This window comes from Pseudophryne corroboree, chromosome 3 (assembly GCF_028390025.1).
Source record: "Pseudophryne corroboree isolate aPseCor3 chromosome 3, aPseCor3.hap2, whole genome shotgun sequence".
NCBI lineage: Eukaryota > Metazoa > Chordata > Amphibia > Anura > Myobatrachidae > Pseudophryne > Pseudophryne corroboree.
The window spans coordinates 715992315-716019613 of record NC_086446.1 but is presented as its reverse complement, the minus strand read 5'-3'; the positions used below and the strand labels follow the sequence as shown (position 1 = coordinate 716019613).

The window sequence follows — 27299 nt, the reverse complement described above, 5'->3', positions numbered from 1 at the left end:
CACAGATGGTTAAATCAAAATAACTTAGCTACTAATTAAGTCACCTATGCTGAAGCCTGGATATCACTAAAACATGCACTGTTAGTGTGCCTTGAGGACCGTGGTTGGGAAAGCCTGCTCTTAGGATAGAATGGCTTTCATTGCTTTAATTAACTCCGCTATATCCACTGAGCTGAGACCTTCCTCCTCCTCTTCGTATGCCGAAGCAGAGTTTATTGAGCTTTCATCCTCCTATGAATCCTCATCTGAAACATGTGTAGCCTGTGAGGATGAAGATTTACTTACCACTGGCTTATCAGCCTTTTTCTTTTGAGAGGCTGCTGCTGGAAGTGATAAACCGCAGGTGGGAAGCTACAAGTAAGGGTTAATCGTGTAACCTATCCCTGGTACAGGAGTTGGAGGAATTATCCATTCAGCTATACTGGATAATGTTTGTGTAAACATAGCCCAAGGTGGATCAACCTGCACCTGGATCTGCCTTGTATTTTTCAAGAGACCCTAGAGCTGGCATTCCCAACCACGGTCTTCAAAACATATCAACAGTGCAGGTTTTAGTGATATCCAGGCTGCAGCACAGATGATTAAATCAAAATAACTGAGCTGCTAATTAAGTCACCTGTGCTGAAGCCTGGATATCACTAAAACCTGCACTGTTAGTGTGCCTTGAGGACCCTGGTTGGGAATGCCTGCCCTAGATAAAGCTAAAACAATTTGCACAGGGGCGTGGCTTGGCTGCCAACTGAGGTGGCTGCTTTCAATACGAGCTCCGGCCTGCTGCCTTCACAAAAACCCTCCTGGTCACCTTAAACGCGGCCCTCCCCCCACCCCATCAGTACCCCACTCCTAAATCAACCACCCTCACCCCCGTGGGTAAGCGCCGCGGAATCGGGAGACGGCTTAGGTAGACTCCGCGGGTTGCGGCCTACCCACGTCCACTGAGCCGGGACCTCGATTTTGGGGACCTGACGGGCGGCGAGACGGAGCCGCCCGCGACATCCTGCTGCTGTGTCCCCTGCTGCACTCCCCGTCAGCGCCGGACCCGCCGCTCCCCACTGCCACCTGATTGCCTCCACTACTGGCCGGGACCCGGGGAGGAAGACGAGAGAGGACCTCTGGACACTCAGGCTCCGGTGCTGCGCTCATCTCTCCGCCGCCCGCCGCGGACCTCCGTGCGCCCGTGCGGCTTCATCCTCCACTCGCTCCTGGCGCTGCCGGCCTCCCCGCCCCCGCTGCAACTTCCCCCGGGGGCTTACCTGCACAGCGATGCCCGAGGAGTGTGGCCGTCCGGGTGCCCTGTGTGGCGGCTCCCATGCCGGATCTCCCCCCTACCTGAGCAGAGCTATAGGAGCCCTGGTCACTGGCTGGACCGTGACCAGACTCCCCCCTGCCTTCTGTGACCCCTGCATTGCCCCAGGAGGGGGGTGAGTACCCACACAGGTGGCCCATTTATATAAATATATATATATATATATATATACATACATATATACACACACACACACTTTTTTTTTTCTTTTTCTTTTTTTTCTCCATGAAGGGGAAGTTGGGTTCTGTACACTGCAGGATTCATCTCTGACTGTTTGGCTCCCCCGTGTGGTGAAAGGCTCCATTGACACCAGGATTAATTTTTTTATATTTCCACCTATCTGCTTGACCCTGCCTGTATCTCTGAGCCACGCAGGGCCCCTACAGAACCACAGTTTTCTCCCCTAAGCTGCTACGTGACTCGCCTGGTGCTCTTTATTGACCCCCCAATGTCTCACCCCTAAACGTCCTGTCTCTCTCCCCTCTTGGCCCTGAGCCGAGCTACTGGAGCAACCCAGCTACCTACTTCTTTCTCAATTATCCTCGTCTCCTACGCCCTCGCAAGATGCCTAAAGGAGGTAAAAAAAGACTTCCAGCAGATGCGCCAAGATATTTCTCAACTGCAGGAGGATCATGAGGACCAGGACAATAGGGCAAGAAGAAACAACTTGAGGATCCGGGGTGTCCCAGAGGATGTAGAGTCCTCCCATCTCGACCTATACCTTAAACGCCTCTTTACCCAGCTCTCCCCTGACACCCCCGAAGATCACCTTCTTCTAGACCGTGCTCACCGTGCTCTTCGTCCTCGCTCACAGGATTCCTCCCGACCCAGGGACGTTATCCTCAGAATGCATTACTTTACTGCGAAAGAGGCCATTATGAAGGAGGTTCGCCGACTGCGTTCTGTTACCTTCGAGAATGCTCCCTTGCAGATCTTTCAAGACCTCTCCCCGATCAGCTTAGCTAAACGCAGGGACTTTAAACCTGTCACTTCGAGACTTTCTCAGCACAACATCAAAAACCGTTAGGGCTTTCCATTCCGTATCCTGGTCTGGCATCAAGGGACATTGCTGACGGCCAGAAACCTGTCTGAGGCTCAATCCCTACTGTCCAAAGTAGGCATCCCCACTGATGGAGACTCTTCCACCGTACCCCCAATCACTCCAAAGCAGAGGATGCTACCTTTACCTCCCCGTTCGGAATGGTCTACAGTCCCGACAACAGCGACCTTTTCAACTCCACCTCCGGTGACCTGACTTGTCACCAGACCTCATCTTTTGTTACCTGATATCACCAGTTATAATGGTCTATAATGGCCTTGCTCCCTCTTCAGGGAGCCGTCTGAAGTTGTGTTCAGATCTCTTATGTTTTAACCTTGATAATCTTTAATTTTGCTCAAATAACTATGTTGACAGCATTTATTGTAATGTGATACCCTGCTTTTTCACTCCCTCCCTGCTTTTCTCCTGTTCTTGCTCCACCTGCTCTTCAGTCTTGCCTCTACTTCTTGCTAATCCCTCAGGTTCCCCAAGAGGGGATTGTTTGTTTGTATGTTCCCTCCCATTATTCCCATTGAGATGCACCACTCAGATGCCTTGCCGCGCCCCCTCTGGGCTTTTTGCCCTTTAGCTGACCTAGATGTTCTCCAGACATCTAGTATCCCTTCCTTTTGTCGGCGCCAATGGTCCTGGCCTCGAGTGCCGGATGACCAACTGTCCCTCCCTCCCTTCCGATCTCCTTCTTTCTCTACCTTCTCCCTCCTTCCCGCCACGATATCTCGTTTTCTGTTTCCTCCATGCATCTTTCCATTCCTCCACGGCATCTCTACGGTCCACCACTTTTTCTACTCTGCCTGTCTCTTGGTTGAATGCCCATGGGTCTGCGGGTTCTTTCTTTTAATGTAAAAGGGCTCAATAGCCCCCAAAAATGAGGGAAACTTTTTGCCTCTCTTAAACTCCACAAAGGTGACCTGGTTTTCCTCCAGGAGACTCATTTCTTGCACAACTCCCATCCTGAACTACGATGTAAGCTATACCCTGACTCCTTCCATGCGTGCGACCATGGTGCCAAAAAACGAGGGGTCGCAATTATGATTACTCGTCACCTCACTTTTGAACTTGAGTCTCATACTGATAAAGAGGGCCGCTTTCTTATATTGGTGGGGAAACTAAATAATAAGCTATGTACGTTGGTTAACATATATGCCCCAAATCAACGTCAAGATCAATTTTTTTTCCAAACTAGACACTCTTATAACCCGATTTCGACAAGGAGAACTCATTCTCGCAGGGGATTTTAACTCTGTTCTAAACTCCACACTGGACCGCTCGGCCTCTGTACCCTCAGCCCCCTCCTCGGACTCCCTCAACTCTAGGTCTCTCCTCCGTCTCATGAAGTCCCAACTCCTCTACGATTCCTGGAGGATGAAAGATCCGTCTGCTCAGGACTATACGTTTTATTCTTCACCCCACAATTCATACTCCCGCATCGATATGATCCTGCTCAGTTATGAATTTGCTCTGAATCTTCAATCTGCCCATATCCACCCACTCATTTGGTCTGATCATGCTCCTATCTCCTGTGATATTTCAGGCTTACGCTCTCGCCCTCGTCCAATGACTTGGCGCCTTAACAATTCTCTACTTCACAACCCTGAAGCCCTGTCCCATCTTCGCGACCAGCTCTCCGATTATTTTGCCCTCAACGACTCCCTAGATGTTTCTAGATATACTCTTTGGTTGGCCCATAAAGCGGTTTTGCGGGGGCATCTGATCAGCATGGCTTCCAAGAATAAAAAGCAATCCCTCACCCAGATTAACGCACTTTCCCTTAAACTCCATGACCTAGAATCCCAGCATAAAAGCGTCTCCTGACCAGACTATTTTATCTGAACTTTGTACAGTCAAGGCGGAACTTGACCTCCTTCTTTCTAGGCAAGTGGCTACACGTCTTAAATGGCTTCGCCAAACGTTCTATGAGAAGGGGGACAAGGCAGACAGGATCCTGGCCTCACGACTGCGATCTACTAGGGCACGAAACAATATCATATCGATTAGAGACCCCCACAACCATCTGACTCATGACCCTGTTGCCATTAGAGCGGCTTTTCAAGCCTACTATACTGACCTGTATAACCTCCCCTCTCCTTCCCTCACCTCCTCCTCTCCGACCCACGCCGACTTGATCTCTGGCTTCCTTTCCGAAGCTAAGCTCCCCAAAATATCCCACAACGCTTTGGAACATCTTAACACGGAGATCTCTGCGGAGGAAATTGCTCAGACTATAATGATTCAAAAATCGGGCAAATCTCCTGGTCCAGATGGCTTTACTACAAAAAGTTCTCTACCCTCCTCGTCCCCCACCTCCAGTCCCTTTTCAATCAGGTACTCCATGGCGACCCTTTTCCCTCTGAGATGCTGGAAGCCAGGATTGTGGTGATCCCTAAGGAAAGTAAAGATCCACTTCACTGTGCTAGCTACCGTCCTATTTCCCTCCTGAACCTAGATCTGAAGATATTTGCTAAACTTCTGGCAAACCGTTTGAACCCGTATCTCACATGCCTGATCCATTATGACCAAGTGGGGTTTATTCCGGGTCGCCAAGCGAGGGACAATACCAGACGTGCTGTCGATCTTATTCATATCTCAAACTCCAGGGGATCCCCTACTATTGTCCTCTCTTTAGATGCTGAAAATAAGAATTTACTCACCGGTAATTCTATTTCTCGTAGTCCATAGTGGATGCTGGGACTCCGTAAGGACCATGGGGAATAGCGGCTCCGCAGGAGACTGGGCACAACTATAAAGAAAGCTTTAGGTCTAACTGGTGTGCACTGGCTCCTCCCACTATGACCCTCCTCCAGACTTCAGTTAGGATACTGTGCCCGGAAGAGCTGACACAATAAGGAAGGATTTAGAATCCCGGGTAAGACTCATACCAGCCACACCAATCACACCGTATAACTCGTGATACAATACCCAGTTAACAGTATGACAACAACTGAGCCTCTCAACAGATGGCTCAACAATAACCCTTTAGTTAAACAATAACTATATACAAGTATTGCAGACAATCCGCACTTGGGATGGGCGCCCAGCATCCACTACGGACTACGAGAAATAGAATTACCGGTGAGTAAATTCTTATTTTCTCTGACGTCCTAAGTGGATGCTGGGACTCCGTAAGGACCATGGGGATTATACCAAAGCTCCCAAACGGGCGGGAGAGTGCGGATGACTCTGCAGCACCGAATGGGCAAACTCTAGGTCCTCCTCAGCCAGGGTGTCAAACTTGTAGAATTTAGCAAATGTGTTTGACCCCGACCAAGTAGCTGCTCGGCAAAGTTGTAAAGCCGAGACCCCTCGGGCAGCCGCCCAAGAAGAGCCCACCTTGCTCGTGGAATGGGCTTTCACTGATTTAGGATGCGGCAGTCCAGCCGCAGAATGTGCAAGCTGAATCGTACTACAGATCCAGCGAGCAATAGTCTGCTTTGAAGCAGGTGCACCCAACTTGTTGGGCGCATACAGGATAAATAGCGAGTCAGTCTTTCTGACTCCAGCTGTCCTGGAAACATAGATTTTCAGGGCCTTGACTACGTCCAACAACTTGGAAGCCTCCAAGTCTGTAGTAGCCGCAGGCACCACGATAGGTTGGTTCAGATGAAAAGCTGATACCACTTTAGGAATAAACTGGGGACGAGTCCTCAATTCTGCCCTATCCATATGGAAAATCAGATAAGGGCTTTTACATGACAAAGCCGCCAATTCTGATACACGCCTGGCCGAAGCCAAGGCCAACAACATGACCACTTTCCACGTGAGATATTTCAATTCCACGGTTTTAAGTGGCTCAAACCAATGTGACTTTAGGAAATCCCAAGGTGCCACTGGAGGCACAAAAGGGGGCTGAATATGCAGCACTCCCTTAACAAAAGTCTGAACTTCAGGTAGTGAAGCCAGTTCTCTCTGGAAGAAAATCGATAGAGCCGAAATCTGGACCTTAATGGAACCCAATTTTAGGCCCATCGTCACCCCTGACTGTAGAAAGTGCAGGAAACGGCCCAGCTGAAATTCCTCCATTGGGGCCTTCCTGGCCTCACACCACGCAACATATTTTCGCCATATGCGGTGAAAATGGTTTGCGGTTACTTCTTTCCTAGCTTTAATCAGCGTAGGAATGACTTCCTCCGGAATGCCCTTTTCCTTCAGGATCCGGTGTTCAACCGCCATGCCGTCAAACGCAGCCGCGGTAAGTCTTGGAACAGACAGGGCCCCTGCTGCAGCAGGTCCTGTCTGAGCGGCAGAGGCCATGGGTCCTCTGACATCATTTCTTGAAGTTCCGGGTACCAAGCTCTTCTTGGCCAATCCGGAACAATGAGTATAGTTCTTACTCCTCTTCTCCTTATTATCCTCAGTACCTTTGGTATGAGAGGAAGGGGAGGGAACACATAAACCGACCGGTACACCCACGGTGTCACTAGAGCGTCCACAGCTATCGCTTGCGGGTCTCTTGACCTGGCGCAATATCTTTCTAGCTTTTTGTTTAGGCGGGACGCCATCATGTCCACCTGTGGCCTTTCCCAACGGTTTACAATCAGTTGGAAGACTTCTGGATGAAGTCCCCACTCTCCCGGGTGGAGGTCGTGCCTGCTGAGGAAGTCTGCTTCCCAGTTGCCTGACTTAGGGCATTGTAAATGGCCCTCAGTTCCAGAATATTTATGTGCAGGGAAGTCTCCTGACTTGACCATAGTCCTTGGAAGTTTCTTCCCTGTGTGACTGCCCCCCAGCCTCGAAGGCTGGCATCCGTGGTCACCAGGACCCAGTCCTGTATGCCGAATCTGCGGCCCTCTTGAAGATGAGCACTCTGCAGCCACCACAGCAGAGACACCCTGGTCCTTGGAGACAGGGTTATCAGCCGATGCATCTGAAGATGTGATCCGGACCACTTGTCCAACAGGTCCCACTGAAAGGTTCTTGCATGGAACCTGCCGAATGGAATTGCTTCATAGGAAGCTACCATCGTTCCCAGGATCCGCGTGCAGTGATGCACCGACACCTGTTTTGGTTTTAGGAGGCCTCTGACTAGAGATGACAGCTCCTTGGCCTTCTCCTCCGGGAGAAACACTTTTTTCTGTTCTGTGTCCAGAACCATCCCCAGGAACAGTAGACGTGTCGTAGGGACCAGCTGTGACTTTGGAATATTTAGAATCCAGCTATGCTGTTGTAGCACCTCCCGAGATAGTGCTACCCCGACCAACAACTGCTCCCTGGACCTCGCCTTTATCAGGAGATCGTCCAAGTACGGGATAATTAAAACTCCCTTCTTTCGAAGGAGTATCATAATTTCGGCCATTACCTTGGTAAAGACCTTCGGAGCCGTGGATAGACCGAACGGCAACGTCTGGAATTGGTAATGACAATCCTGTACCACAAATCTGAGGTACTCCTGGTGAGGATGGTAAATGGGGACATGCAGGTAAGCATCCTTGATGTCCAGTGATACCATGTAATCCCCCTCGTCCAGGCTTGCAATAACCGCCCTGAGCGATTCCATCTTGAACGTGAATTTTTTTATATACGTGTTCAAGGATTTCAAATTTAAAATGGGTCTCACCGAACCGTCCGGTTTCGGTACCACAAACATTGTGGAATAGTAACCCCGTCCTTGTTGAAGTAGGGGCACCTTTACTATCACCTGCTGGGAATACAGCTTGTGAATTGCCTCTAACACTGCCTCCCTGCCTGAGGGAGTTGTTGGCAAGGCAGATTTGAGGAAACGGCGGGGGGGAGACGTCTCGAATTCCAGCTTGTACCCCTGAGATACTACTTGAAAGATCCAGGGATCCACCCGTGAGCGAGCCCACTGATCGCTGAAATTTTTGAGACGGGCCCCCACCGTACCTGGCTGCGCCTGTGGAGCCCCAGCGTCATGCTGTGGACTTAGAGGAAGCGGGGGAGGACTTTTGCTCCTGGGAACTGGCTGTATGCTGCAGCTTTTTCCCTCTACCTCTGCTTCTGGGCAGAAAGGACGTGCCTTTAACCCGCTCGCCCTTATTGGGCCGAAAGGACTGTACCGGATAATACGGTGCTTTCTTTGGCTGTGAGGGAACATGGGGTAAAAATGTAGACTTCCCAGCTGTTGCTGTGGAAACGAGGTCCGAGAGACCATCCCCGAACAACTCCTCACCCTTATAAGGCAAAACTTCCATGTGCCATTTAGAATCTGCATCTCCTGTCCACTGCCGAGTCCATAACCCTCTCCTGGCAGAAATGGACATTGCACTTATTTTAGATGCCAGCCGGCAAATATCCCTCTGTGCATCCCTCATGTATAAGAGTGCGTCTTTAATATGCTCTACGGTTAGCAATATAGTGTCCCTGTCTAGGGTATCAATATTTTCCGACAGGGAATCTGACCACGCAGCTGCAGCACTGCACATCCATGCTGAAGCAATAGCTGGTCTCAGTATAACACCTGTGTGTGTATATATAGACTTCAGGATAGCCTCCTGCTTTCTATCAGCAGATTCCTTCAGGGCGGCCGTATCCGGAGACGGTAGTGCCACCTTCTTTGACAAGCGTGTGAGCGCTTTATCCACCCTAGGGGATGTTTCCCAACGTGACCTATCCTCTGGCGGGAAAGGGTACGCCATTAGTAACCTCTTAGAAATTACCAGTTTCTTATCGGGGGAAGCCCACGCTTCTTCACACACTTCATTTAATTCCTCAGATGGAGGAAAAACAACTGGTAGTTATTTCTCTCCAAACATAATACCCTTTTTTGTGGTACCCGGGGTAACATCAGAAATATGCAACACATTTTTCATTGCCTCAATCATATAACGTGTGGCCCTATTGGAAGATACATTAGTCTCATCGTCGTCGACACTGGATTCAGTATCCGTGTCGACATCTGTATCTGCCATCTGAGGTAGCGGGTGTTTTAGAGCCCCTGATGGCTTTTGAGACGCCTGGGCAGGCACAGGCTGAGAAGCCGGCTGTCCCATATTTGGTATGTCGTCAAACCTTTTATGCAAGGAGTCGACGCTGTCGCGTAATTCCTTCCACAGAACCATCCACTCAGGTGTCGACCCCGCAGGGGGTGACATCACATTTATCGGCATCTGCTCCGCCTCCACATAAGCCTCCTCATCAAACATGTCGACACAGCCGTACCGACACACCGCATACACACAGGGAATGCTCTGACAGAGGACAGGACCCCAAAGTCCTTTGGGGAGACAGAGAGGGAGTATGCCAGCACACACCAGAGCGCTATATAACACAGGGATCCCACTATAAATGAGTGTTTTTTCCCTTATAGCTGCTTATATTATATATATATATATATATATATATACACACACATACACATACACACATACATGCATACTGCGCCTAAATTTAGTGCCCCCCCTCTCTTTTTTACCCTTATGTAGCTTGTCACTGCAGGGGAGAGCCAGGGAGCGTCCTTCCAGCGGAGCTGTGAGGGAAAAATGGCGCCAGTGTGCTGAGGGAGATGGCCCCGCCCCTTTTCCGGCGGACTTCTCCCGCTTTTTCTGGAATTCTGGCAGGGGTATTTTTACACCTATATAGCCTTCCTGACTATATATGGTGTAGATTTGCCAGCCAAGGTGTATTATATTGCCCTCAGGGCGCCCCCCCCCCAGCGCCCTGCACCCATCAGTGACCGGAGTGTGAGGTGTGCATGAGGAGCAATGGCGCAAAGCTACAGTGCTGTGCGCTACCTTGTTGAAGACAGAAGTCTTCTGCCGCCGATTTTCCGGAACACTTCTTGCTTCTGGCTCTGTAAGAGGGACGACGGCGCGGCTCCGGGACCGAACGATCGAGGTCGGGTCCTGTGTTCGATCCCTCTGGAGCTAATGGTGTCCAGTAGCCTAAGAAGCCCAAGCTACCACCAGTTAGGTAGGTTCGCTTCTTCTCCCCTTAGTCCCTCACTGCAGTGAGTCTGTTGCCAGCAGATCTCACTGTAAAATAAAAAACCTAAAATATACTTTCTTTCTAGGAGCTCAGGAGAGCCCCTAGTGTGCATCCAGCTCAGCCGGGCACAAGATTCTAACTGAAGTCTGGAGGAGGGTCATAGTGGGAGGAGCCAGTGCACACCAGTTAGACCTAAAGCTTTCTTTATAGTTGTGCCCAGTCTCCTGCGGAGCCGCTATTCCCCATGGTCCTTACGGAGTCCCAGCATCCACTTAGGACGTCAGAGAAAAAGCTTTTGATAGGATCTCCTGGAGTTTCCTCAAATCTGCTCTCGCATCCTATGGCTTGTCTGGTGACTTCCTCACTGGCCTCCTGGCACTATACTCGACCCCCTCCGCTACAGTATTGATTAATGGCGTCCCATCTGCCCCGGTCCATATCTCTAACGGCACACGGCAAAGATGTCCCCTATCTCCGTTGATTTTTGCCCTTATAATTGAACCACTTGCCTCCCAAATTAGATCCCATCCTGATATACATGGCGTTCAAGTGGGCCATACCGACTCCAAAATCTCTCTTTTCGCGGATGACATTCTCCTCTCCCTGACGCAACCTGCAATATCCCTCCCGAACGTATTCTCGGTCCTCCGATCTTATGGTGTGGTGTCGGGCTATAAGATTAATTACTCCAAGTCGGAGGCCATGCTGCTCCATGTTCCCCCCCCGAGAAGCAGACTCCCTCAGGACAAATTTTACCTTCAAATGGCAAACCAAAAGGATCAAATATCTGGGGATATATCTCACTTCCCATTATGACTCTCTCTTTCGTGAAAACTTCCCACCTCTGTTTTCCAAGATGCAGTCTGACCTCAACTTGGAATAGTCTTATTTGCTCATCCTTCTGGACCTCTCTGCTGCCTTTGACACCGTGGATCACCCTCTCCTCCTCCGCACACTCCAAAATGTTGGCCTCTCTAGCACCGTCCTTGACTGGTTTACCTCATACCTCACTAACCGCTCCTTCTCTGTGTCTGCCTCCGGAACCACCTCACACCCTTCCATCCTTCCTGTTGGTGTCCCTCAGGGTTCTGTCCTAGGCCCCCTTCTGTTCTCCCTCTACACCTCTTCCCTGGGTGCGCTCATTAACTCCTTTGGCCTTCAATACCACCTCTATGCTGATGACACACAACTCTACCTCTCCTCTCCTGATCTGTCCCCCTCTGTCCTCTCTCAGGTCTCCAGCTGCCTCTCTGCCATCTCCTCCTGGATGTCTGAGCGCTCTCTGAAGCTCAACATGGATAAAACTGAACTTATTATCTTTCCCCCAGCCAGAGCAACACCCCCTACAAATATCTCTATCACTGTTGACAACACTATCATCTCCCCCATTCCCCAACTCCGCTGCCTGGGCGTTACTCTTGACTCCTCCCTCTCCTTTGCACCCTACATCCAAGCTCTGGCGCAATCTTGTCGGTTCCAGCTACGCAACATTGCTCGCATCAGGCCATTTCTCTCCCAGAGTGCAACTAAACTTATCATCCACTCACTGGTCATCTCACGACTCGACTACTGCAATGTGCTCCTCACTGGCCTCACTTGCTCCCACATCGCTCCCCTCCAATCTGTCCTCAACTCTGCAGCTAGGCTCATCTTCCTCTCCCGCCGCTCCACTTTTGCCACTCCCCTTCAACAAAATCTACACTGGCTCCCATTTCTCTACAGAATCCTCTTCAAACTCCTCACCCTCACATACAAGGCCATCTCTAATTCCACTGCTCCCTACATCTCCAACCTCCTCTCCCTTCATACTCCCTCCCGCCCACTACGGTCGGCTGATGACCGTCGCCTCTCCTCTGCCTTGGTCACTGCTTCCCATGCACGAGTTCAGGATTTTGCCCGTGCTGCACCCCTTCAGTGGAATGCGCTCCCCCGCTCCATTAGACTCTCCCCGACCTTGCAAAGCTTCAAACGGGCATTGAAAACCCACCTATTTATCAAAGCGTACCCCTCCAATGCATAACCTAGTCCTTAGGCTGCTCCTCCATCCCCCTGCCCCATGCCTTGGACATCTCTGCTTTGCTCACATACCACCATCAGGCTTCTACCTGCTTGCTTGCACCTCATGTCATCCGTCTGTTGCCCCTCCCCACTAGATTGTTAGCTCTTCAGAGCAGGGCCCTCTTTCCTCTTGTCTAAGCCCTCTTCTTGACACATTTCACTCAGCGACCATCTTTACCTGCTTTTTCTCCTGCTGGTAAAGGCTCATCTCTATCTATGGCCGCCAGCCCCAAGTAGTACAATTACTCCTTCGCTACTTACATCTAAGCTGTATTATGTTTTGAGAATTGTGTTGCTCTTTGTTACCTGCACTCCATTTTTGTTATTTATTTACTGTTATGCTAAGTTTTGTCTCCCTGTACAGTCCTTTGTACGGCGCTGAGAAACACTTGTGGCGCCCTATAAATAAAATGTAATAATAATAATTATTATTATTTCATGACTGGGTAGGATTATCACCGTCAAAATGAATATAGTCCCCAAATGGCTTTATCTCTTTCAGACTCTCCCTGTTGCCATCCCTGCCTCCTTCCTTCGCAATATTCAGAAAGCCCTTATCCGTTTTATTTGGAACCACAGGCCCCCGCGTATTGCTGCAAACACCTTGAAAAGACCAGTCTCTGCCGGTGGCAGGGGTCTTCCTGAAATTAAACTCTACTATCTCGCCTCTCATCTCTCCCATATTATAGCCTCCTATGCTCCCCCTGGATCAGTTTCCTGGCTTGATATTGAATCGGCTTACATTTCCCTCCCGGATCTGACCCCCATATGGGGCCTACCTTCCACATCCCGACCCCTTACATCCAAATTACTTCCTACCATCAAATTTAATCTTAAAATCTGGGACGGTTGTTCCGTAAAGCTGAATTTTACTACACTCCCCTCCCCCCTGACCCCTATTTGGCAGAACCCTCTATTTCCTCCGGGATCCTCGGTTACGAGATTCCGTACATGGACTCAACTGGGGTTTAAATTCCCAGCTGATTTTGCCAATCGGGGCCAATGGCTATCCCGGTCTGATCTCCAGCAGAAGAACCCCTCACAAACCTTTAACCCTTTTGAATTCCTACAAATTCGCCACTTTTTATGCTCTCTGCCCCCGCTCACGGTACTTCGTCCCCTTACCCCCTTTGAAACGTTATGTAAAAACTCCCCCCTTTCCAAAGGATTAATCTCCCAGCTCTATGCCCTCCTACTAGACGCCACCCTTCCCCCTTCCAGATCCCATGAAACTGCCTGGGAACGAGATCTTGGACCTCCCCCAACAGCCGAGGACTGGGACGACATGAGACTGGGGATTGCGAGGAGCTCAATTGCAACCAATATTAAAGAGACCTCATACAAGGTTATTATCGCTGGTGTTATACTCCTGACAGACTCAATAAGATCTACCCATCTACTTCTCCTAATTGCTGGAGAGGTTGTGGCTGTAGAGGTACTATGCTCCACATATGGTGGACCTGTCCGATAATAACCCCCTTTTGGGACTTAGTTCATGCTCTCTTGAACTCCCTCCTCGAGACCCCTTTGCTGAAAGACCCTTGGGTCTTTTTACTTTGTTATCCCCCCCCAGCCCTTGATAAATTTTCAAAAAAACTAGCAACACACATCTTAATAGCGGCAAAATCACTGATAGCTCTTAATTGGAAAAAACCCTCTCCCCCTCCTCTCGCTGCCCTCAAAGCCAAAATCTGGCACATTGCAGCAATGGAGAGGATCACCTACTACCTCCATGACCGAGGATATACTTTTGACCAGGTTTGGGCTCCTTGCAGAAAGTAGATCGTCTCTTCCTCCTTTGCATTGTTAAGTTTTCCCGCGGGCGACGACTGATGTCCACCCCTTCTTCTAGCTCTCACTCTCCATCCTTTGCCTGGCCTCTTTATGCTCTTATGCTTCTCCCCCCCCCCCCCCCCCCTTGTATCCTACATATCATAATGCGATATATATTTGTTGTTGTAAGATTGTATCGTCGTTTCCCTCCTCCCCCCCCCCACCATTCTTCTTCACCCCACCACCACCACTATATTCATTCGATACTGATTTCATTCTGGTTTTTGGTCTATGTTACTCTTTAAAATTACTATGGTCGTCATTGTTATGCTTTTGGGCTCTGTTTGCTACTCCTATTTGTACTGTTTCTACCTTACCTGACCATACAAAATAAAGAATAAAAAAAAAAAAAAAAACAATTTGCACACACACCATCCTGAACCAGAGCCTGAGAGGTTAACCCAGCTTTGCAAGACAAACATGATATGAGTGTTGGTGTTGCTGTGAGTGTATCTTCCTCACCTTTGCCGCTCTTAGATATGATAAATAATCAACACTTCCACAGTGTACTACACAATTTGTGACTGTAATCACTTTAAGCTTTTTAAAGTGACCTACAATCCGACCCTACCCATGCACCAGCATTAAGGATCGGAATGGAAAAAAACTGACAAAATATATAGTAAAGTCAACAATCACACTAGCAGTCAGTCACATGTTACACATTAGTATAATAAGCAATATGAGCACATCATCAACTACATTTCAAGTATGTAGGAGAACATATTACTGAATCATATTTAAACAGATCTACCGTATTCAGACACATAGCGAAAGAAACAACAGTAATAGTATTCAGACTCATATGCAATAGGCACTTATCTAACTACTCGTACTCAAAAAGGTAGAGACTGGGGGGCGTGGCTTAGCAAGCAAACAGGGAGGACGCGCTGTACAGGAGCTCCTGCAGTAGGGGCAAAAAAAATAAGATTTTACTTACCGATAAATCTATTTCTCGTAGTCCGTAGTGGATGCTGGGACTCAGTCAGGACCATGGGGGATAGCGGCTCCGCAGGAGACAGGGCACAAAATTTAAAAGTTTGACCACTAGGTGGTGTGTACTGGCTCCTCCCCCTATGACCCTCCTCCAAGCCTCAGTTAGGATACTGTGCCCGGACGAGCGTACACAATAAGGAAGGATTTTGAATCCTGGGTAAGACTCATACCAGCCACACCAATCACACCGTACAACTTGTGATCTGAACCCAGTTAACAGTATGACAAACGTAGGAGCCTCTGAACAGACGGCTCACAACAATAACAACCCGATTTTTTTGTAACAATAACTATGTACAAGTATTGCAGACAATCCGCACTTGGGATGGGCGCCCAGCATCCACTACGGACTACGAGAAATAGATTTATCGGTAAGTAAAATCTTATTTTCTCTGACGTCCTAGTGGATGCTGGGACTCCGTCAGGACCATGGGGATTATACCAAAGCTCCCAAACGGGCGGGAGAGTGCGGATGACTCTGCAGCACCGAATGAGAGAACTACAGGTCCTCCTTAGCCAGGGTATCAAATTTGTAGAATTTTACAAACGTGTTCTCCCCCGACCACGTAGCTGCTCGGCAGAGTTGTAATGCCGAGACCCCTCGGGCAGCCGCCTAAGATGAGCCCACCTTCCTTGTGGAATGGGCCTTGACAGATTTAGGCTGTGGCAGGCCTGCCACAGAATGTGCAAGTTGAATTGTGCTACAAATCCAACGAGCAATCGTCTGCTTAGAAGCAGGAGCACCCAACTTGTTGGGTGCATACAGTATAAACAGCGAGTCAGATTTTCTATCTCCAGCCGTCCTTGAAATATATATTTTCAATGCTCTGACAACGTCCAGCAACTTGGAATCCTCCAAATCGCTAGTAGCCGCAGGCACCACAATAGGCTGGTTCAGGTGAAACGCTGAAACCACCTTAGGCAGAAAGTGAGGACGCGTCCGCAGTTCTGCCCTGTCCGAATGGAAAATCAGATATGGGCTTTTATACGATAAAGCCGCCAATTCTGACACTCTCCTGGCTGAAGCCAGGGCCAGTAGCATGGTTACTTTCCATGTAAGATATTTCAAATCCACCGATTTGAGTGGCTCAAACCAATGGGATTTGAGAAAATCCAAAACTACATTAAGATCCCACGGTGCCACTGGGGGCACAACCGGGGGCTGTATATGTAGTACTCCTTTTACAAAAGTCTGGACTTCAGGAACTGAAGCCAATTCTTTCTGGAAGAAAATCGACAGGGCCGAAATTTGAACCTTAATGGACCCTAATTTGAGGCCCATAGACAATCCTGTTTGCAGGAAATGTAGGAATCGACCCAGTTGAAATTCCTCCGTCGGGGCCTTCCTGGCCTCACACCACGCAACATATTTTCTCCAAATGCGGTGATAATGTTGTGCAGTCACCTCCTTCCTGGCTTTTACCAGGGTAGGGATGACCTCTTCCGGAATGCCTTTTTCCCTTAGGATTCGGCGTTCAACCGCCATGCCGTCAAACGCAGCCGCGGTAAGTCTTGGAATAGACACGGTCCCTGCTGAAGCAGGTCCCGTCTTAGAGGTAGAGGCCACGGATCTTCCGTGAGCATCTCCTGAAGTTCCGGGTACCAAGTTCTTCTTGGCCAATCCGGAGCCACGAGTATCGTTCTTACTCCCCTTTGCCGTATAATTCTCAGTACTTTTGGTATGAGAGGCAGAGGAGGAAATACATACACTGACTGGTACACCCATGGTGTTACCAGAGCGTCTACAGCTATTGCCTGAGGGTCTCTTGACCTGGCGCAATACCTGTCCAGTTTTTTGTTGAGGCGGGACGCCATCATGTCCACCATTGGTCTTTCCCAATGGACCACAATCATGTGGAAGACTTCTGGATGAAGTCCCCACTCTCCCGGGTGCAGATCGTGTCTGCTGAGGAAGTCTGCTTCCCAGTTGTCCACTCCCGGGATGAACACAGCTGACAGTGCTAACACATGATTTTCTGCCCAGCGGAGAATCCTTGCAGCTTCTGCCATTGCCCTCCTGCTTCTTGTGCCGCCCTGTCTGTTTACGTGGGCGACTGCCGTGATGTTGTCCGACTGAATCAACACCGGCTGACCCTGAAGCAGAGGTTTTGCCAGGCTTAGAGCATTGTAGATTGCTCTTAGCTCCAGTATATTTATGTGAAGAGACGTCTCCAGGCTTGACCACACGCCCTGGAAGTTTCTTCCCTGTGTGACCGCTCCCCAGCCTCTCAGGCTGGCATCCGTGGTCACTAGGACCCAGTTCTGTATGCCGAATCTGCGGCCCTCTAACAGATGAGCACTCTGCAACCACCATAGCAGAGACACTCTTGTCCTTGTGGACAATTTTATCCGCTGATGCATCTGCAGATGCGATCCGGACCATTTGTCCAGCAGATCCCACTGAAAAGTTCGTGCATGGAATCTGCCGAATGGAATCGCTTCGTAAGAAGCTACCATTTTTCCCAGGACTCTTGTGCATTGATGCACAGACACTTTTCCTGGTTTTAGGAGGTTCCTGACTAGATCGGATAACTCCCTGGCTTTCTCCTCCGGAAGAAATACCTTTTTCTGAACAGTGTCCAGAATCATCCCTAGGAACAAGAGACGTGTCGTCGGGATCAGTTGGGATTTTGGAAAATTCAGAATCCACCCGTGTTGCTGGAGCACTACTTGGGTTAGTGCTACTCCGACCTCCAGCTGTTCTCTGGATCTTGCCCTTATCAGGAGATCGTCCAAGTAAGGGATAATTAAGACGCCTTCTCTTCGAAGAAGGATCATCATTTCGGCCATTACCTTGGTAAAGACCCGGGGTGCCGTGGACAATCCAAACGGCAGCGTCTGAAACTGATAATGACAGTTTTGTACCACGAACCTGAGGTACCCTTGGTGTGAAGGGCAAATTGGGACATGGAGGTAAGCATCCTTGATGTCCAAGGACACCATAAAATCCCCTTCTTCCAGATTCGCTATCACTGCTCTGAGTGACTCCATCTTGAACTTGAATTTTTGTATGTACAGGTTCAGAGATTTTAGATTTAGAATCGGTCTTACCGAGCCGTCCGGCTTCGGTACCACAAATAGCGTGGAGTAATACCCCTGTCCCTGTTGTAGGAGGGGTACCTTGACTATCACCTGCTGAGAATACAGCTTGTGAATGGCCTCCAATACCGTCGCCCTGTCGGAGGGAGACGTTGGCAAAGCAGACTTTAGGAAACGGCGAGGAGGGGACTTCTCGAATTCCAACCTGTAACCCTGAGATACTACCTGCAGGATCCAGGGGGCCACCTGCGAGTGAGCCCACTGTGCGCTGAAATGTTTGAGGCGACCCCCCACCGCCCCTGAGTCTGCTTGTAAGGTCCCAGCGTCATGCTGACGCCTTTGTAGAAGCCGGGGAGGGCTTCTGCTCCTGGGAAGGAGCTGCTTGTTGCAGTCTCTTACCCTTTCCTTTGCCTCGGGGCAAATAGGAATGTCCTTTTGCTCGTTTGTTCTTATAGGAACGAAAGGACTGCGGCTGAAAAGCCTGCGGCTTTTTCTGCTGGGAGGTGACCTGGGGTAAAAAGGTGGATTTTCCGGCCGTTGCCGTGGCCACCAGATCCGATAGACCGACCCCAAATAATTCCTCCCCCTTATACGGCAATACTTCCATATGTCGTTTGGAATCCGCATCACCTGACCACTGGCGCGTCCATAAACTTCTTCTGGCAGATATGGACATCGCACTTACTCTTGATGCCAGAGTGCAAATATCTCTCTGTGCATCTCGCATATAAAGAAATGCATCCTTTAACTGCTCTATAGTCAGTAAAATACTGTCCCTATCCAGGGTATCAATATTTTCAGACAGTGACTCCGACCAAGCCACGCCAGCACTGCACATCCAGGCTGAGGCGATTGCTGGTCTCAGTATAACACCCGTATGTGTGTATATACTTTTTAATGTATTCTCCAGCCTCCTATCAGCTGGATCCTTGAGGGCGGCCGTATCAGGAGACGGTAACGCCACTTGCTTTGATAAGCGTGTGAGCGCCTTATCCACCCTAGGAGGTGTTTCCCAGCGCGCCCTAACCTCTGGCGGGAAAGGGTATAATGCCAAATAACTTCTTTGAAATTAGCAGTTTTCTATCTGGGGTAACCCACGCTTCATCACACACTTCATTCAGTTCCTCTGATTCAGGAAAAACTATCGGTAGTTTTTTCACACCCCACATAATACCCCTTTTTGTGGTACTTGCAGTATCAGAGATATGCAAAGCCTCCTTCATTGCCGTGATCATATAACGTGTGGCCCTACTGGAAAATACGTTTGTTTCTTCACCGTCGACACTGGATTCAGTGTCAGTGTCTGGGTCTGTGTCGACCGACTGAGGTAAAGGGCGTTTTACAGCCCCTGACGGTGTCTGAGACGCCTGGACAGGTACTAACTGGTTTGCCGGCTGTCTCATGTCGTCAACCGACTTTTGTAGCGTGCTGACACTATCCCGTAATTCCATAAACAAAGCCATCCATTCTGGTGTCGACTCCCTAGGGGGTGACATCACCATTACAGGCAATTGCTCCGCCTCCACGCCAACATCGTCCTCATACATGTCGACACACACGTACCGACACACAGCAGACACACAGGGAATGCTCTGATAGAAGACAGGACCCCACTAGCCCTTTGGGGAGACAGAGGGAGAGTTTGCCAGCACACACCCAAGCGCTATAAATATATATAGGGACAACCTTAATAAGTGTGTTCCCTTTATAGCAGCTCAAATATTATAAATATCGCCAATAAGTGCCCCCCCTCTCTGTTTTTACCCTGTTTCTGTAGTGCAGTGCAGGGGAGAGTCCTGGGAGCCTTCCTCGCAGCGGAGCTGGGCAGGAAAATGGCGCTGTGTGCTGAGGAGAATAGGCCCCGCCCCCTTTTCGGCGGGCTTCTTCTCCCGGTTTTTTTGGAACCTGGCAGGGGTTAAATACATCCATATAGCCCCAGGGGCTATATGTGATATATTTTAGCCAGAATAGGTATATTACATTGCTGCCCAGGGCGCCCCCCCCAGCGCCCTGCACCCTCAGTGACCGCTGGTGTGAAATGTGCGGAGAGCAATGGCGCACAGCTGCAGTGCTGTGCGCTACCTCATGAAGACTGAGACGTCTTCTGCCGCCGGTTTCTGGACCTCTTCTCTATTCGGCATCTGCAAGGGGGTCGGCGGCGCGGCTCCGGTGACCCATCCAGGCTGTACCTGTGATCGTCCCTCTGGAGCTAGTGTCCAGTAGCCTAAGAAGCAAATCCATCCTGCACGCAGGCGAGTTCACTTCTTCTCCCCTAAGTCCCTCGTTGCAGTGAGCCTGTTGCCAGCAGGACTCACTGAAAATAAAGAACCTAAAAACTTTTTCTAAGCAACTCTTTAAGAGAGCCACCTAGATTGCACCCTGCTCGGACGGGCACAAAAACCTAACTGAGGCTTGGAGGAGGGTCATAGGGGGAGGAGCCAGTACACACCACCTAGTGGTCAAACTTTTAAATTTTGTGCCCTGTCTCCTGCGGAGCCGCTATCCCCCATGGTCCTGACGGAGTCCCAGCATCCACTAGGACGTCAGAGAAACTAACCTTAGCTACGGTGCCCGACGGTCCTGTTACGCTTCTCCCGGCTAGCCTAAGCCCGGACATACGGTGTGACAGGTCACGGAGCCGGGGGGCTGTTAGCTCGGTCCCCGCGGGTTGTGGCCTGTCCACCTTCTAAAGCCGGGACCTCGATTGCCGGATCTATCCCGCGACACCGGAAGTGCCGCTACGGCAGCGGGACCTCCTTCGTTTTATGCTCGGCACCGCTGGCGGGACGGGAGCCGGCCTGACTACCCCTCCCAGGATTGGGGAGGCTGCTCGGCGCTCTGTGGAGCGGGTCACGGCTCCCCTGTGAAGACGTCCGGCTGGTGCTGCTGGAGCCGGCGGCCATCTTCCCTTCCTCTGGGAGGGATCCGAGGTGAGGTGCCCCACTGGGAGTTGGCCGACGACTGCTAGGGACACACTCCAGACCCATATTTGCATAACTTGGGCCCCAGATACTCCACACTAAAAGCTGAGGCAGGGGGTGTGGCCTGGCTGCTGGGGAGAAGTGTCCTGTTTGCCCTGGGCTCTGCTGTTAGGGGCCTCTGGTCTCCCGGAGCTACGGTGCAGCCTCCAGCTTCCCAGGCCGCACGCTGTCTGCTGGCTGCCCGGGGAGTGAGAGGCCTTTGGAGAAGCGTCATGAACGCCGGTTCCCGGCACCGCACACTACCTTCCGGCAGACCTGACTGGGGACGGGCTTCAGTGGTCCTGGTGCTGCCCCGGTCACTGGCTGGTTCGTGTCCGGGTCTCATCCCCGCAGTTCCTCCAGAGTGCCCCGTCTCCTGCAGCCTCTGACTGTCTGGCTCCTCTCCGGTACCACGTGGACCCTCCTCTCTGCCGAGGCTCCCCTGCCCTGTCCCACCCGCCTTGCTCAGCTGGCCACGTCATGATGCTTCTCTAGAGCCCCCGCCTTACCCCCCCTGGTCCTGAGCCTTACTGCTGGAGCGCCTTCTCTACCTCCCACCCTGCTGTCCACCCCCTTTCTCATATGTTCACGATGCCCAGGGGCGGCAAAAAGTCACAGGGGTCCGACCTCACACCATTCCTTACTAAAAAGAGCACCCCGGCCAAGAGCAGGCCCGATGCTCCTGAACCCCCCCATGGTCCCTCCGATTCTGAGGCCGAAGACGACGATCTCACAGCCCTTACCCGCAGGGACTTCCTCTCCCTCCTTAAGGAGATGCGGGATGTTAAAACCTCTGTCCAGGCTCTCCACTCCCTGAAATCCGATATTGCAGACATTGGCTCCAGAACGGATCAACTTGAACGACGAGTGGAAGAGGTGGTGTCGTTCCAACAAGCGGTCGAGACCGACTTCCATCAACTCCGCCAAGATGTTGCCCAATTGCGGGAGGAGCATGAGAACCAACACAATAGGGCGAGGAGAAATAACCTGAGGATTCGGGGTATTCCTGAGGAGGTCGAAGCGGCCCACCTTGATCTTTACCTTAAACGCCTCTTTGCCCACCTATCACCTGACACCCCTGAAGAACATCTTCTCCTGGATCGTGCGCATCGAGCCCTCCGACCTTGCTCCCAAGACTCCTCCCAGCCCAGAGATGTTATCCTCCGACTGCACTATTTCACTGCGAAAGAGGCCATTTTGAGAGAAGCCCGACGGCTGGTGTCTGTGACTTTCCAGAATGCCCCCCTGCAGATCTTCCAGTACTTATCCCCGCTCACCCTGGCCAAACGTAGAGACTTTAAACCAGTCACTTCCCTGCTCTCCCGTCATAATGTTAAATACCGCAGGGGTTTCCCTTTCCGTATCCTGGTCTGGCACCAAGGGAAGCTGCTCACGGCCAAGAACCTACCCGAGGCTCAAACGCTGCTCTCCAAGCTGGGTATCCACACCGCTGAGCAGGATATTTCTACTCAACGCCTGCCACCGCGGACACAGCGGAACTCGCCTCAGCCTCCCCGATCTGAGTGGTTTACGGTCCCAGCTTCTGCGGCCTCCCCAGCTCCACCTCAAGTTCCCTGATGGACTTCTAGCTCTCTGATTTAATGCCTCCTCTTTACAATTCCGTCGACCTTTACTGGTCGTACTCCCCTAGCCGGGGAGCTGTTTCACTTTAGATCTCCCGCATCCTGATTTCCCGACCCCTTAGTTGATTCTCAACTGTTTTGTTGTTGCTACAATCCAGGATTTTATAAAGGTGGCTTCCTACCAGAAATCAGACAATAGAAGTGCTCTTAAAGAAAGCTGTGTAGATGTTCCAAATCCCCGGGGAAGAATCAGCTCCTATAATGGGCACCCCGTCTTTGTCCACATCTGGTCAGTCTGCCGTTGTTGTTTCCTTCTTTAACCAACGCGTTTCAATCAGTTTACTGATCTTTGTCAAGGCATATCCTGTTCATTCCCTTCTGGGATCTTTATACCCCTACAAATTACCCCTCCTAATTTCTGGGAGGAGCCACTTCCATTTACAAATTAATTCAATTATATACATGATTATTCACAAATATATCATCATATAAACATTGTGTCATAAAATCTTATGTGTCCTCACATTTATCATGTAAAAACGCCATCATATATTGTATAAAAACATAGAATTCATTGAAAAACAGATTAATTTCCGGACCGGTAGTGACGGGTGTCCCGTATTACAAGTGCCGGTATCTCCATATATTGGTTCCACTTCTCCGGATCTGTGCTATATTGCTCTAGCACATCCGGTCATGTGGCGACCTTACCTCCGGTCACGTGATCGCTACTTTCGAGCTACTCTCCTCGTATCTACTTCCTGTTATGGGTCACGTGATCGGCGTTCACCGGCGTGTTTTCTCCGTCATTTCCCCTTCTGGTGAAAACGTACATGGGTGTATTCAGTCTCCATGGAGATCTTATTCTTCCGCATTGAAGGTTCCGGAGTGGCCATATTTGATTTTGGCACACTGTGTTCTTTCCAGTACATATCATGGTCTCCAATGTAAATGTATTTAAAGGACACATTAGACTTTTCTATTTATAGATTTGTTCTATCAGTTCAATGTCCATAATAAACATTAATCACTTCATTCTTCAATTTTCCACATATTTGTTACTTGAATATTTCCGAGGATCTTTTCCAGTGCACTGCAGTAATAAAGAGGGATTTATATATATCTTTCAATCATCATCTGTTATACAAAATCAAGTCCCCTTAATCCATTAACATACATTTAACAACCATTTTTTTAACCCAAAAACCATTTAACCTCGAAGTTTTTATTCAGACCTCCAGGGATCAAGGTTTTCAGTGAGTAAATGTATTGCATCTCAGTTTTTGCTAATCTGGTGGCTATATTGTTACATCTCCAATTACCTTTATTTGTTTCAAAGCACCGAACGTTGTTAGTTCTTTGGTACTTTGATTATGTACTTCCTTAAAATGAGATGACAGAGCGTGTGTATCCACTCCATTTTTTATATTACGTAGGTGTTCAGCAAATCTAATTTTTAGATTCCTACTGGTCCTCCCAATATAGAAGAGTCCACAGCTGCACCCGATGAAGTAGACCACATTTCTCGTGGTGCAGGTAATGAACTCCTCTATTTTAGTGGTATGACCATTTATGGTTACCTCCGTACATTTGCTAACACCCCCTACATTTCTACACATACCACAGTCCCCACATCTAAAAAATCCTTTTTGAAAGGGTACGGGTATTAACTTTGGGTGGTGAAAATGCACTTCTTACTAATTTGTCCTTAATATTTTTTGCTTTACGATAAACAAATTGTGGCCTATCGGGGATCACATCTTTTAACAGAGGGTCACCCTTCAGCATTGGCCAATGCTTCCTGAATATACCTTCTATTTGTTTATGTTGGTCATTAAAACCTGAGATGAAAGCCATGGAAAAATCCTTTTTTGGAGGTCGCTTGTTCCTTTTTATTTAATGCTAAAAGGGTGTTTCTATCCATATTATCACATTTCTGTCTTGCTTTCTCAATACAGTTTTCATTATAACCACTACTCCTAAATTTATCAATCATGATTGCAGCTTGCTCTTGATAAACTTTAGTGTCTGTGCAGTTCCTTTTGAGTCTTTGTAATTGACTATTGGGTATAGAATCTAACCAGTTGTCATGATGACAACTGGTGGAATGTATATATACCCCCGAGTCAGTTGGTTTCACAAAGTTACGTGTTTTTAAAATCCCGTCTTCTACATATGTATTCAAATCCAGGAAATTTATGTTACACTTACTGACTGTGAATGTTAATGTAATATTATAACTGTTCTAATTTAGTTGATCACAGAAGGAGGACAACTGTTCCCTGTTGCCCCTCCATATAAACAGTATGTCATCTATGTATCTTGACCAGGATACCAGGTTCGCCCCAAATTGATTGTTCTGCCAAATATGATGGGTTTTCCACATACCCATAAACATGTTTGCATAACCTGGGGCGAACCTGGTACCCATGGCTGTTCCAACTTTTTGCATGTAGAAGCAATCCTTAAAGTGGAAATAATTATTATGTAGGATACAATCTATGCCTTTTAAAAGGAATTCACATAGGGGGTCATTCCGAGTCGTTCGCTCTGTAATTTTCTTCGCATCGCAGCGTTTTTCTGCTTAGTACGCATGCGCAATGTTCGCACTGCGACTGCGCCAAGTATTTTTGCTATGAAGATAGTTTTTTTACTCACAGCTTTTTCTTCGCTCCGGCGATCGTAATGTGATTGACAGGAAATGGGTGTTACTGGGCGGAAACACTGCGTTTTATGGGCGTGTGGATAAAAACGCTACCGTTTCCGGAAAAAACGCGGGAGTGGCTGGAGAAACGGGGGAGTGTCTGGGCGAACGCTGGGTGTGTTTGTGACGTCAAACCAGGAACGACAAGCACTGAACTGATCGCAGATGCCGAGTAAGTCTGAAGCTACTCTGAAACTGCTAAGTAGTTTGTAATCGCAATATTGCGAATACATCTTTCGCAATTTTAAGAAGCTAAGATTCACTCCCAGTAGGCGGAGGCTTAGCGTGTGTTACTCTGCTAAAATCGCCTTGCGAGCGAACAACTCGGAATGAGGGCCATAGTTCCAACTTGTATCCACTTTCTTCCAAAAATGACATTACTGCCTCTACACCCATGTCATGATTGATAATCGTATACAGCGAGCTCACGTCCGCTGTTACGATATAGCAGTTCTCATTCCACTCTATGTTTTTGATGACATTAAGGGCATCCCCAGTATCTTTAAGGTGAGATCTGTTTTTTAGAACTAGAGGTTGCAGATAGTAATCTATATATTCGGACATATTCGCCGTGATAGAATTAATCCCAGATACTATCGGGCGACCTGGGGGGTTCTGGGCATCTTTATGTATTTTGGGCAAAACGTAAATAACTGGTATACTTGGTTCTTCCGGAATTAAAAATTTCCCTTCTGACTCCAAGATAGAACCATTTCCCACATATGTCTCTACCAATGTTACAAGGTTTGACAGAATTCTTTTAGTGGGATCTCCTCGTAACTTCTTGTACGTGAAGCTGTCATTCAGTTGTCTTAGAACTTCGCCCTCATATTTATCAAATGTCCATTATTACTACTCCCCCTCCCTTGTCCATAGGTTTAATTATTATTTCCTTATTCTGTTTAAGTTCTCTCAAATGCTTCATTTTCTTTTTTCGTTAGATTAAATTTGCTTTTCCTCATTTGCAGCTCCTCTATATCTCTACTAACTAGTGAATTAAATGTCTCCACAAAATTTCCTTTCATATAAACGGGATTGAAAATTGATCTTGGCTTGAATATCCTAGTGGGATTCTCTTTTTCTATGGTGTCTTCTTCCATTTGTGGTTTTGATTCAAAAAACCTTTTTATGGAGAGTTTTCGCACATATTTCTGAAGATCGACATACAGATCGAATTTATTTAGTTTCGAGACAGGGGCAAATTTTAAACCCTTCTCGAGTAGAGATATTTCTGACTCCGAAAAAGAGAATTCGTCCTGCACTACCGTAAACAGTATGTAAATAAGTGTCAAGATGTATGGATAGAAACCAACAATAAAGAATTGATTAAGTGGAAAAGATCCTTTACATTAAAGAGTAACGCTGTTGGCGGTGCACCCCAGAGGAAAATATAACAATTTAGTTACAAAAAAGGGTATCCCAAGGAAAGGAGCTTGGGATAAAGAAGTTTACCTCTTTGTGGGGGCACTCATTTGAAATATTTCATATTTATTGCTAAAATTTAACTTTTAATAAAACATTTAAGATTGTGTATAGATAATCACAAATCACCCTTAAGAAAGAACTTTATAATACCACATATGGTGAGAAAAAATGTATTCATCAATAATCTAGTGAGAATATTCCTATAATGTTATATTACCTAGGGTGAAAATATCAAAAAAGTCAAAACATACCCGGTATATAATCATTGATCGTATGTGGTTGTGTCCCATGAACTCCTGTAAGGAAAATGTTAACCTAGAAGGAGAAAAAGGGGGTAACACATACCCAGAAGGCGCATAGGTTGCAGTTCTCCTGGTTTAAACAGTTCCTATCGCAATTTATAATATAATTATGCGTTTAGTCATAGCAACTGTAATAATTCTATCACCACATATCT

The 27299-nt window shown here is 48.6% G+C and overlaps 1 protein-coding gene across 5 annotated transcripts in view; it reads right to left on the bottom strand.

The window, feature by feature from the left end:
• The window catches only part of EEF1AKMT2 (EEF1A lysine methyltransferase 2), a 161689-nt gene that overhangs the window by 64269 nt on the left and 70121 nt on the right, over nt 1-27299 (bottom strand). For 2 of the 5 annotated variants that reach the window (XM_063962152.1, XM_063962153.1), the window contains exon 4: nt 23425-23806. The exons of the other annotated variants lie outside the window; for them this stretch is intronic. The gene's annotated coding sequence lies outside the window, so the exon portion shown is untranslated. The remainder of the gene's footprint in view (nt 1-23424; nt 23807-27299) is intronic. 5 annotated transcript variants of the gene reach the window in all.